At 31.5% G+C, this 13,968-nt stretch overlaps 2 long non-coding RNA genes across 2 annotated transcripts; both read left to right on the plus strand.

Annotated features, from left to right (window-relative positions):
- The first annotated feature begins 2,281 nt into the window (after window positions 1-2,281).
- Window positions 2,282-4,958, plus strand: LOC134694792 (uncharacterized). Its single transcript, XR_010102609.1, has 2 exons — window positions 2,282-2,460; window positions 4,453-4,958. It is a non-coding gene; the product is annotated as an uncharacterized LOC134694792 (long non-coding RNA).
- Window positions 4,959-7,932: 2,974 nt separating this feature from the next.
- LOC134694994 (uncharacterized) lies at window positions 7,933-11,010 on the plus strand. Its single transcript, XR_010102670.1, has 3 exons — window positions 7,933-8,308; window positions 9,213-9,320; window positions 9,972-11,010. It is a non-coding gene; the product is annotated as an uncharacterized LOC134694994 (long non-coding RNA).
- Window positions 11,011-13,968: the final 2,958 nt, after the last annotated feature.

Genomic DNA, 13,968 nt, shown 5'->3' on the forward strand with positions numbered 1-13,968 from the left:
CGTTGATGACATCACGGCTACATGACAGAATTATGTCTATGGGCTCATAACAAAATAACGTCAGCCAATCAGGAGACGCGTTACATCCAAAATTAAATTATAAATATATGCATGTGCACTGTACTACACTCTGACGATTCCAGTGTTTATCCATTGCACAGGGTCATTGTTGTTTACTCTTTTTTGTTAGATGCATTATTTGTATTCATCTGATGAATAAAGTCTTTTTCAACTGACTTTTATATATTAAAATAAACTCATCATAGCTATGAGAATTAAATTCTGTATTTACACAAGACGCGTATTCGTTTAAAAAAGACGCATGAGTGACGCTGGAATCCCAAAAAGTGAAAAAAAGACAAATAAAGTACGAAGTAAAAATATAGTTCGTTCTAATGGTTTACTGTTAGACCACTATCCTTTGTTAGGGGGAGGGCTTGAGCCTTCAAACGATTTGAACCCCGCAAAATTATGTATCATGAATGTGCCTGTCCTAATTCAGGGACCCTACATTCAGTGGTTGTCGTTTGTTACTGTGTCACATATTTGTTTCCGGTCAGTTTTTGTACATTAATTAGGCTGTTAGTTTTTTTGTTTGATTTGTATTACATTTGTCATTTTGAGGCCTTTAAATTGACTATGCGGTATGGGCTTTGCTCATTTTGAATTTCGTATAGATACTTTAGTCGTTAATTCCTGAGTCATTTTGGTCACTTGCAAGTGTTAGGTGTTGTCTCATTGGCTACCATACAACATCCTCTAAATAAGTAATATAAAAGATTGCCAATTCAACACTGTCATTAGAATTTATTGGTATTATAATCGATTTTTTGTTCATCAGTAAAATAAATCAAACTAAAAAATACTTTTATTTAGCTACATACTAGGTTCCAGGTCCCAAGTCAGGAATCTGATGTTCAGTAGTTGCCGTTTGGGGATGTGGTTCATAGGTGTTTCTTTTTTCTTCTTTTTTATATAGATTAGACCGTTTGTTTTCCCGTTTGAATGATTTAACATTAGTATTTTTGGGGCCCTTTACAGCTTGGTGTTCGGTGTGACCCTGGGCTCCGTGTTGAAGACCGTAACCTAAACCTAATATGGTGGTTTAATATTATAAATTGTGACTTAGATGTCTCATTGGCACTCATACCACATCTTTATATATCAATATATATGCAGTATGCACATTAATTACCCTACAAGCTGCCGATACCTGAATCTTGGCATCGTACAAGGCCATGTTTTTCTCTGACTGTTTATGACGTCTTTACACTAAATCCCTTTGTTGTTGTGTATGTACTGATTGATATTTTAGTCTTAGATATATGATGGATTTTTGTATTGCTTATTATTGACTTTGAACTAACTGCATACTTTCAGATCTGTACTTTATGTCTTAGACTCTTTTGTAATTTATAGATGTATAAATAGACTACCACGTCCGATCTGGATATTTTGTTAGTTATTTTCCTTCTTTGCATCGTTCACATGAGAAACGCCCTTTTCAAATGATTTGTTTTATATTTTGTTCTTAACTTGTTGTACTGTTACAACACTTTCTCAAATAAGGTAGAGAGCTGGTGCCTTCAAATATGCTTAACCCACCACATTCTGTAGGTCTTTTTTCCAAGTCAGGAGCTTGTATTTAAGTGGAATTCGTTGGTTTATATCTTTAATATTTGTTTTTTTCGTAAATTGTTTTCTTAAATTAGGTTGTTAGTTTTCTCCATTATTTATACTTTTCATGTCGGGCCTTTTTCAAAGCCAATATTATTGTATGGGATTATTATCATTATAGAAAGCCTATGGTTGCTTATTAAATGTCACAACTGTTCACTAATTGCAACTCAGGACGTATAAATGGTATACAAACATATCTATGTCAAGGTTTTTATATGAAGCACAACGATTTTAAACCGCACCCAGGATTATATTAAAATCCAAAATATCGTTTAATTATGATCGATTTCTCACAGTCATTCATTATTAAGTCCGTTTATAGGAAGAGATGTCGGAAATATATATATATATATATATATATATATCCTTTATTATAAAGATTGCCTTAATAACATTATTTTCCCTTATCTAATTTATATGTTATTACATTGATGCTTATAATTAGAAATATACTCATATCCGTTTTTTAAGATAATTCTAAGAATCTATTATACGTTTTATCCACGTGAAATCCTTTTATCATGCCTGTGTATACGTACTAATCTTCGGAATCAGCCAACCTGTGACGAATGGCTTGCGTACACGTGACGCAATAAAAACATAAAGGCGGGATGGTCCGATTTTAGGTTAAAACAAAATCCGTTCAAGGGAAGTAGCGTCGGAAACTAATATCCTATTTAATAGTATCAATTGACTAAATAACAAATCAACAATCATTATAAGGATAAAATGTAACAAAATTTGTTGATATTAACAGATTAATCTTGTATACATCAAACAGTAAGTTTTCTGTATTTTAGAATCTATCTTTTGAATTTTACGATGTTAGTATCAAATTCTGAAAACATATTATGTTTGCCTATTTGTTTAGTAATTGTTTACTAGTATATACATTTGTATACATATATGAGAAAATAGTACGTTCTCAATATCTTATAATCTAAGATTGGAATTTTATGATAGTTAGTAGCCAAATTGTTAAAACCAATTAAGATTTTCCTGTACAGTAAAGTTACATATACTATACTTTAAAAAAAAGTTTAGAAAAAACAACTTATGATTGAAAATGAAATAAAAGAATATGTATATTTATCATTCAAGTTAAATTTGTGATTGTGTGTATCTGCAATTATTTTTGTATCCATAAGTACTACAGTACCAATGTATGTATTATAAATCAAAATTTAGTTAGCTACATAGAAGGGGTGCTTACTAACCCTTTATTTTTTTATTTTGACTTTTTCGTATGGAGTATTTCCCACAACTATATAAGACTTAAACCTTTGAACCCCATCAATGTCGAGGGAAATGTTGCATAACTTTATTTATCATAGCTGTTGTTTATTTATCATAGTACATAAAGTAAATGTAAAAGTATACATAAAAGAGACAAGAGATAATCAATTCAAAATGAAATATTTTATTGTTTAAATATAAAATATCAAATGTACAATTAAATAAATGTACGGGACAAAAGGCAACGCCTTTACAAATCCTTTTCTATACAAATTCAAGCAACACATGGTTGTCAACTAAACGGAATTGTATGCTACTGTCATGCAAGTGAGAGGTTCAGCTCTCTGTAAAACAAACCAGATTTAATCTATTATTTTTTACATCAGAAAAATTGCATGTACAAAGCTAGGATTATAACAGTTGTTATCTATTCGTTTAATATGTTTTAGAGTTTGATCTTGCCATTCGATTACTGACTTCCCGTTTTGATTTTACCTCGATATTCGATACTTCGAAACAAATTCCTAAGTCTAAAATAAGACTGGATAATATCAAGGCATACAAGACAAACAACTACGCTTACATTATTTATCACATATTTTGTACTGATATGTACGTTTTTGCATGGCCAATAATAGCCGGAAGTCAATGTTGGTTATCAGCCCTCGGGGTCGATATCGATATCAGCCCTCGAAATCCATATCAAGCCCCCGAGTTTAACTTCCGGTAACCTGACAATCAAAGGCTATTTGTAAACAAGTTGAACACAATGAAAAAAAAATTAGAAGGCCGTACGATGACCTATTATTGTTAATGTTTGTGTAATTTTTTGTCTTTTGTGGATAGTTGTCTCATTGGCAATCATACCACATCTTCTTTTTTTGTATATTATAGGATTCTTCCTAAGCATTTTTTAACATTTGTAATGTAATACTTTAAAGTCGTTTTATATTTGAAATTCTTAGAATTAATATTTCTATTGTTTATTATTTCTGAAACTTTTCACAAAACGATGTTAACCTACTGTGATACGAACTTTTTTTTAACCGACAGTGATACATTTATTTATTTTTTGCGTTAAATATCTTTTTGATTTTTGATGAAATATCAAACATAATTTGGTGTTAGCTATTTGTTTTCTCCTGCTTGTAAATATGTGAAAAATAGATTATTACATGTCATTTTCCATATGGTCCATGGTATCAGCCCACGACCCATATCAAGCCCTCGGGCTAAAGCCCTCTGGCTTGATATGGGAGTCTAGGGCTGATACCAGGGCCATATGGAAAATGACATGTAATAATCTATAAATACACAACATCATATATGCATGCTTTTCATTGTGAGCGAATGCTCCGTGCCGAAGGCCATACTTTTACAAATAATTGTAATTTTTTCACATTTTGACTTGGAATTCTACATGTTCTACGATAAATTATTTACATATATATAGGTACATTATTACTTTGAAACATAAACCTGTTAAATTTGTATTAAAAAAAATCTGTTTAACTCTTTTTTTTATCTTTTTAATAGATGAAGTACAAATTACTATTCGTAATAGTCCTCATGGTCCTGCTTATTTTTCATGTTTCAATAGCATCAACAAAGGCAATGACTTTTATGAATAATTGTAGACTGTGCAATTCTCATTATAACAAAATATGTGTTCAACAGCCATGTTCGCCTGGTGAGTCTGGACTACAGAGCTTCGGCAACATAATAGACACAGTGTGTATGCAGAAATGCAGTGACCTTTTCAGCACGTGTGAAAGAGTTTGTGGTCACTGATTGAGATGTCACAAATACACGAGAAATTCCGAAAATGACAATGGGATGTATTGTAAAAAGTGTTTTATTATTAATAAAGCTTGACTTAGAAATAGGGCATGCTATTGTTTTTGATTGAACACGTGATAACAAGGATTTTTAGAAAGCTATATTTGTATATATTGTGCCATGACTTCAACATAGATATATGATATAAATACTGGGTTTTTTTAAATGTTTGTTCATGTTTTGTAAATAAATTATTTTATTCATTTATTGTTCTTTGTTTACAATATTTAATCTACAACGAACACCAATTATACCAATAAACGTGACGTTTAAACAAAAGGTATTCAGATGAGCACAGACATATTAAATCAGTCTTAACAAAATCATAAAAGAGGGACGAAAGATACCAGAGGAACAGTCAAACTCATAAATCGAAAATAAACTGACAACGCCATGGCTAAAAATGAAAAAGACAAAAAGACAAACAATAGTACTCATGACACCACATAGAAAACTAAAGAACAAACAACACGATCCCCACCAAAAACTACGTATACAATGTAGGGTAATCTCAGGTGCACCGGAATGGTAAGCACATCCTGCTCCAGGTTCACCCGTCATGTTGCTTATTTTATTACAAATCCGGTAAATAGTCTAATTCGGTAGGTCACATTCATTAAAGGGAATTGTAGTTACGACGTAAGGGACATATCCGATATCATTTGTGAAACGGTTATTCCATAACGGTCAACCAACTAGTGACGGCGTCCGTAAAATTTACGAACTGATGATTTCAACTTCGACATTTGGAACTCTTGGTTTAATAGCTTCCTTGAGGCAGCAGCCCTCTATCAAGAAAATCATGATAGGAAAAGCACAGGGATGTCGTATCAATTGGGAGATATGTACACCGTATGTAGGTGCTGCTGGAATGTCAGTATTTCTTACAGAGAAATAAGGTTATCATTAAAACATTTTTTTTTCTGGTCACAGACAAATTTGATTGGAATTCCAGCAACCCTTATTAAGATAAGAGAACACTCATTTTCCAGAGTCATAACTTTGAGCTACATTGTAGATTAACTCATAATAGATACCAGGACTACATTTTGTATATACGCCAGACGCGCGTTTTGTCTTCAAAAGACTCATCAGTGACGCTCGAATCCAAAAAAATTAAAAAGGCCAAAAAAAGTACGAGGTTTAAGAGCATTGAGGACCAAAATTCCTAAAAGTTTTGCCAAATACAGCTAAGGTAATCTATGCCTGAGGTAGAAAAGCCTTAGTATTTCAAAAAATCAAAATTGTAGCTTTCCATATCGAGAAACCTACATGCGTTAATACCGCATTTTGTTCTACTAAATTATGTTTTGTTATCTGTTTGACGTCTGATATTAACCATAAAAAGTAAAATCACAAAAATACTGAACTCAGAGGAAAATCAATTAGGAAAGTCCATAATACATGGCAAAATCAAATAACAAAACGCATCAAAAACGAATGGACAAGAACTGTCATATTCCTGACTTGGTACAGGCATTTTCAAATGTAGAAAATGGTGGATTAAACCTGGTTCTATAGCGTTAACCCTCTCACTTTAATATCAGTCTCATCAAATTCCGTTATATTTACATGATGCGTTAAATAAACAGTCACAATTAATAAAATAGTCAAAATATGGGTACATCAGTCATTATCGTATAACAATTTTAAAAGGGGACAATTTAACCGAACACAAAAAATCTTCTTAAATATTGACTTAATTCTTTGACATAAATCCGGTGTTTCTTTTCGTTTAAACTTTTAATATATTGTCATGCAAGGACCTTTTAGGAAGTCTATATTGTTCAGGTTAATTGTAAAAGTTCGAATGGTGACCTGCAGTTTCTAACGATATTCAGACTTTAGTAAATACCAGTAGTTGTCACATTGACAGTTGTGCATACTTTATATCTACTTATTTTTATATTATCAATAATAGAAAAATGGGATGATACAAAATTTGACTGAAAGTACAGAATTAGGGTTTTTATAACTTATTCTTATCATTACATCTGAAATCAAAGAAATTGAATCTGAAAGAATCAAAAGTTTAAAGGTAGAACTCTTCAAATCTAAAAATTAGACCAGAACGTACATCAAAATCTGAAAAAAAATCCATGTGCACGAAGATGATTATTTATGATCATGGACTTCTTTATATTTAACATCCGTGATGCTCAGTCTTTTGTTTTCCATTAAGAGTTATATAGACTATTGTTTTGTCTGTTCGTCATTTTCAGTTTTTGACATGGCGTTGTCCTTTCTCTAACATAAATGTATACTAAGCAATGATGAGTTTGTAATGTCCTTTTGGTATCATGGCCCTTTCTAGTACTTCATATGACTTAAATAAACAAGGCAGTTAGGCTAGAGATATAGGGGGAGGGTTGAGATCTCATAACCATGTTTAATCCCGCCGCATGTTTGCGCCTGTCCCAAGTCAGGAGCCTCTGCCCTTTGTTAGTATTGTATTATTTTTAATATTACTTTCTTGTGAACAATTTGGAAATTATTATGGCGTTCATTATTACTGTACTAGTATATATATATTTGTTTAGGAGCCAGCCGAAGGACGCCTCCCGGTGCGGGAATTTCTCGCTGCATTGAAGACCTGTGGGTGACCTTCTGTAGTCTTCTCTATTGTCGGGGTGATGTCTCTTTGACACATTCCCCATTTTCATTCTCAATTTTATTGTTTGAATTGTTTTACATTGTCGTTTAGGGGCCTTTTATAGCTAACTATGTGTTGTGAGCTTTGCTAATTGTTAAAGGCCGTAGAGTGATCTATAGTTTTTAATTTCTGTGTCATTTTGGTCCTTTGTGGAGAGTTGTCTCATTCGCAATATCATATCACATTTTTTTTTTATATACATTATGGTTGACAGGGGACTGCCCAATTCAATTAAAGCTCACGTGGCAACATATAAATACAATGCACGGAAAAAGTTTGTGTATTTGATGGCGGGGTGCCTTTATTGAATTGTTTATTTTACCAATTTGCTCCGTCGGGTCATCTTGGCAGAGAAGTCTACATAGTTCATTGACAGTATGACTAGCCGGTCAACTCTAATGTAAATTCGAACCACTCATTTGGCAGGTTCGTTTGATACCAAATTAATTGATTGGGATTGCTGATATTCCTGTCCGTTCCATCATTTAAATCAAACCCCGATAGCTGAAATTAGCATTAAACATCAACAATCAATCAAGTTTAAGTTTTTATCACGTCATAGTACAATTTATTCTTTTTCATATTCTTTATTAATGGGTGTTACGTTTGCGCCAATTTCTTGTTCATTAAGTAGAACAGTGTCCGGAAATAAAAACATGTACATCTAGGTGTAACCGGTTCATTGATTGTTGTAAAAATAGATATCAACCGGAAACAAACATTGTGGTTTCGACTCTTAAAAGTCGGTAGCTAAATGACGTACATCTGTTCTTAAAGTTTATTCGGTAAGGAATAGAATTCAAAATGAAGCTGTTAAAACACATATATATTTACAGCAACGGGTCATAAGTTTCAACTTTTGCTACGTGAAACAGTAAAAAAAGCTTTAAAATAATGGTGGTAAGTGGTTCTTTCATGTAATTAAAAAACGGGACAGGAAGGTGTAGCTCTTTTTAATGTAAAAGCAAGATAATTTTTAATTCTGAAAAGTAAGGGTTAGCAAAATGTGCACGGCTAAGAGGTTAGTTATATTGAGGTTCATACTAAGATGTCAGTGAAAGTAGCTTTTAACCCTAGCCATGCGTGGCAAAATTAGTTTTCATCATACATTTCGTATCAATATTTTAGATTCAAAAATATTCCTGATTCGAATAATTGCTTGTTTAATATGTAAAAAAGCAAATGATATTATGGAATTTCCAATCCCATGATTATATCACATGATAAAAAATTCTATTAAACTATTTTTGTATTTTGTTAATAAAGTTACTTTGTCATGTATTATGTAATGTGCTATTTATTTTTCATGTATGTCATTGGGGGTATAATAGTGCACTATTTTAAAAATAAATATCAAACAGAAATGATATACCATGGATTTATTATTATTCGTTGGATGCCAGCTTTCGTGGGTTTCGACAGTACAGATGAATCACGAATTTAAATGTTCAACAAATTATATTTTTATAGGCTTTGTATTTAGATATTGACAAAATCACGAATTTAAATATCCTCGAAAATATATGTATTTCTAAATCCACGAAAATTGATACCCAAGAAAAGAACTGAACCCAGAGGATTGTGTACATGGTGTATCCATGCTTTTTTTTTGGCAAAACCAAATCCACAATATAAATAATTGTACATCCATATGTTATAGTGAAATACAGTTCAATTTACTACAAATTGTAATTTGTACAAGTACATTCAAATAATTTGGACAACATACAAATTACAATGTGTACAGTTAAAATACAAATTATGATTCGTACACTTATTCTTGTCAGTTTTATTAATAATTTAGACATGCATACAAGAAACAGAATTAGTGATGAATGCTGCAAATTGTTTAAAATTGGAGAGGAGTTGCACCGGCTAAAAATCCGAAGAAAACCAGATGACATGAAAATATGTAAGTGCATGTATTGATGATATTTTGATTTCAAATGAGAAATTTAAACAGCACATGCAAAATCTTGACGAAGAGTAAATTACTAGATTACAAAAGGCCAATTATACACCTAAAACAGAAAATTGTCAATTGTTTTTTTTTTAAAGTCTATTATTTATGTCATTTCACTTCAAAAAATGGTGTCAAGGTTGAAAACATAATAATTGTAATGTGTATTCAGTTCCTAAACGTCAGTATAAGGTAATATGACAGTTGTTATGTCTATTTGTTAAAATTCATAAACAACATGTCGAAAGTCACGTAGTTCTCAAACCCAGCCAAATTTTATTTAATAAAAGCATATTTATGGGATGTTAGTCTAGTTTCGCCCTCAAACCAACAAACAGTAATTCAAGTTATTAATGCTAAAAAGTTGTAATAAACTGAAAATGAATCAATAGCTTTAATGACGGATATACAAATGAACTCTTTTCAAAATTAGAAAAAAATCGCGCGAGCGGGGCTTGAAGGATAAGAGTATTGTTGATTGTGATACACAGCTTGGGTTTGTGTTTCTCAAACTGTTTTATGGACTTAAGCATTGTGTAAAAAGTTTATATTAATTTTTCATTTGAATGTCCAGTAAGTAGCTTCTGTCTCTGTATTGCACAGGTACTTCAGGAACGGAGGAAATAACTCGAAAAAGAAGGAGAATAACATAGAATACTGATAAGTAAAACATTTCTCAGAGATGCTAGATTGTAGGTGTTTTGTTTTCATTTTTAGAAAGGCGCAAGTCAAACACTCCACTGTCTCTGTGTGATACAGAACGGAAGAAATGGCTCAGTGAAGAAGACAATCTAAGAACTCTCTGATGATTAATATCAAATTTTTATAATTAAAATTTAGTTTTGTAAATGAAATACTTCATACATTTAGATATCAGTCTACTCTCTGCATTATTCCACCGGAAACTACATGTAGCTAGAAAAATAGAACCATGCCACCGTTACAACATCTCCCACCTGACACATGTGCGTCAAAAACCTTCATCATTTGTTCCTTGAAATACCAGACAAAAAAAGGGATGAAGAGGAGGGGGCCTATGATTTATGAAGTTTCATGAGTATTTAATTTACAAAACTCAGTTTGAACTATGAAAATTTGATTTTTGTTTCATTAAATACCTCACCTTCATAAATCAGAAAACTGATTTTATCGGAGCGATGAATCCCCCTCACTAGGAGAAGGTAACACAACCTATTGAGCAGCAAGTAAAGGCCCTACAGAATAGAGATCGTCACAACAAAGAGGCATGGAACGTCAATAATGGTTATGTTATAAAAGGCATTATCTGACCTAAAAAAAAAAAAAAAAGCTGACATGATTTCCGACAAGGAGGAGATATTATAAATGTTACAAACTGGTGCTAAGGCTCTTACTTCATCTGTTCATGTACTTTAACTTGATGTTTAGCTACAACCTCAGAAGAATCAGACTATATAATTCAAAACTGTTCCAGATACAAATAATTCTTAGTTTAAAATGTAAAAAGCAAATGAAGTTGTGCAATTCCCAATCCAATAATTATCTCACATGCTCAAACAAATTAAATTGAACTGTTTTTGTATTTACAAGTTTAACTGTGTCATCTGTTATGTAATGTGTTACTTTGTTATCATGTATGCTATCAACGCCATTGGGGTATACATGTGAATAATTTCAATAAATATTAAATAGAAATGATATAGTGTGTTTCAATGCTTTTTTTTCAAAACCAGAATGAAATTCACAATATAAATTATTGTACATGCACATGCTTTAAGTGACTTAAAGTCAAATTCAGTATAAATTGTAGTTTGTGCAAGCACTTTTTGGAAAAATTATAATGTGTACAAAGTTAAAATATATCTTATAGTCATAAATTAATAATTTGTAAACAAAATGTATACTGCCTGTTTGAATCTACTGGCTTTGAACAATTCAGGTAAAACAATTCTTCCTTTATTAATTGCAAGTCAGTTTTTTTTAAGAATTCAATGCTTCTTTTTGTAAATTCATTTGAGTGTTAAAGCGTTAACCGAAGCACATTTTTTATAAAGCACAGGAGCGCTTCATTCTAACAATGTACCCACGGTCAACGTGTTTACAACCTTATGAAATTACTTTAAGAAGCTTAAAATACTTGAAATTACAATTTTTGCTATGATCATGAAAAGACAATTACTATCAATTTTTTTCTTTTATTTAACTGTGCACTTTATTGTAGACGCTCGTGTCATCATGAATGTTAAAATTCATTTTGAAATGAAGATTGATTTCAGCATGACGCGAGATTGCTATTAATCAATCAGAATAACGTCTTATAATGAAACATACATTACATGTGATTATTGTTCATTGAGACATGCATTAAAGAAACAAGAATTTTGCATTTGGTTTAGAATTGGGATGCAGTTACACCGGCCAAAAGTACGAAGAAAAAAAAATAGAACTGAATATGTGTAGTCGCATGTATTGATATTTTGAACTTTCATAAAAAATGTAAAGAGCACCTGCAAAATCTTGACGAAGTAATTACTGGATAACAAAAAGCAAATTCTACTCTCAAGCCAGAAAATTGTCACTTTCAAGTAAAAAAAGTCAATTATCTATCTCACTATATTTTGGTGTCAAGGTCGAGGACACGAAACTCGTTAGGGAGCAACCATTAAACTTTTAAAAAGGGGGTATTATTATTTTTCTGAGTCAGAAACGATCTTAGCACCTTTTTTTTCCAACGCTGTAAATCATAATTTGTACAAAAACAATTTCACAAATTATTATGTCTATATCAATTAATTATAATTTGGCAATTAACTTTGTATGAATTTAATATCCATAAATTTTACAATTTGTACAAAATTTGCCTAGAATTTACATAGATAACTTGAAAACACGCAATATAATAATTTCTCATGATACACAACATTGCCATTTATATATTTTTAACATTAATACAGTTCAGAGGTCAGATGAAGAACGCCCCAGAGTGGGGGAGTTTCTCGCTGCATTGAAGACCCATTGGTTGCCGTTGGCTGTGGTCTGCTCTTTTTGTCGGGTTGCTGTCTCTTTGACACATTCCCTATTTCCATTCTCAATTTTAATTGCCTTCAGAAAAACATAAGTTTTGTGCATTCAAATCATTTGATGATATACTGTACACGCTTTTCAAGTAAAGTTAATCAGCAGGATAAATTTGTCCAAGAATTTCTGAACCTAGTATAGAATAACACATAGAGCACATCCATGTGTTCATAATACGTTTTGGTATCATACAGGACATACACAGTATATTTGTCTAGTATTCAAATTGAACCTGTTAAGACACGTGTTTATTCACAGCAACGGCTCATGAGGTACAACGTTCACTATGTGAAGTAGTTTAAAAGCTTAAAAACTTGTGAATGAGGGTTATTTTTTTACAAAGGGGACGATTGCTGCCTTTTTATTATAAAAACAAGAAATTTGGAATATTTTTTTTTCTGGACAAATTAATAAGAAATGTATGATACAAGCTAACTTATTAAGGAGGATTAGACATGCATGCATGGCTAAGGGGTTAGTTACATTTTTCCTTCAGTGAAAGTTACTTAAACATGTTAAACCAAAGCCATGCTCTTCAGGTGGGTTAATTTTTCATCATACATTTCCTATCAATTTTTCGAATTCAAAATTATTCTACATTTAGATAATTCCTTGTTGAAATGTACAATTCCCAACTCCATAATTTCCCACATGGAGAAACAAATAATATTGACCTCTGTTTTAATTCTATTTTAAAATAAGGTGTCAAGTATTATGTAATGTGTTATAAACAGAATTGATAAAGTGTGTATTTTTAAATTATCGTACATGAAACATGTTATAAGTGAATTACAGTCAAATTCAGTACAAATTGTGATTTATGCAAGCACTTTTATTACTTATTACAATTTGAGCAAAGATAAAATACAAATAAACATTTTCTACATTTTTTTGTACAAATAAACTCATCATAGATACAAATTATAATATTTATAAAATTGTAACTTGTACGCAACATATACTGTACTGTTTGAAACCGATGGCTTTGAACAATTAAGGTAAAACAATTATTTCTATATTCAGTCAATTATGTTGTTAATTAAGACATGGAACAGAGAAACAGAATGAGTAATGTCAGTAAGTGCTGTAAATTATTTGTATTGGAATGGAGTTGCAACGACCAAAAAAAACAAAATAAATCGATAGAACTGAATATTTTCGGTGTAATGTTTTAATAATTTTTTGGATTTTTTTATGAAAAATTTAAAGAGCACCTGCAAAATCGCGACGAAGAATTAACTACATTACAAAATTCAAATTATACTCTTCAGTCAGAAAATTGTCACTTTGCTGTAAAGAAAGTCAATTATCTTTTTCATTACATTTTAAAACACGGAGTCAAAGTCGTGGACACGAAAATTGTAATTGGGAGAATTATCCAGATCCTAAAACAATAATGCGAGGTCATGGGCCAGTTGTTATGTCTATTATTGAAATTTTACAAACAACATGTAGTCATGAAGTCACGTAGTCCTTTAACCCAGTCAATCTTTACTTTATAAGGGAGCAACCATTTCGTTTTTCGAAAATATTAATATATTTA

The sequence above is a fragment of the Mytilus trossulus genome, chromosome 13 (genome assembly GCF_036588685.1).
Source record: "Mytilus trossulus isolate FHL-02 chromosome 13, PNRI_Mtr1.1.1.hap1, whole genome shotgun sequence".
In the NCBI taxonomy this organism is placed as follows: domain Eukaryota; kingdom Metazoa; phylum Mollusca; class Bivalvia; order Mytilida; family Mytilidae; genus Mytilus; species Mytilus trossulus.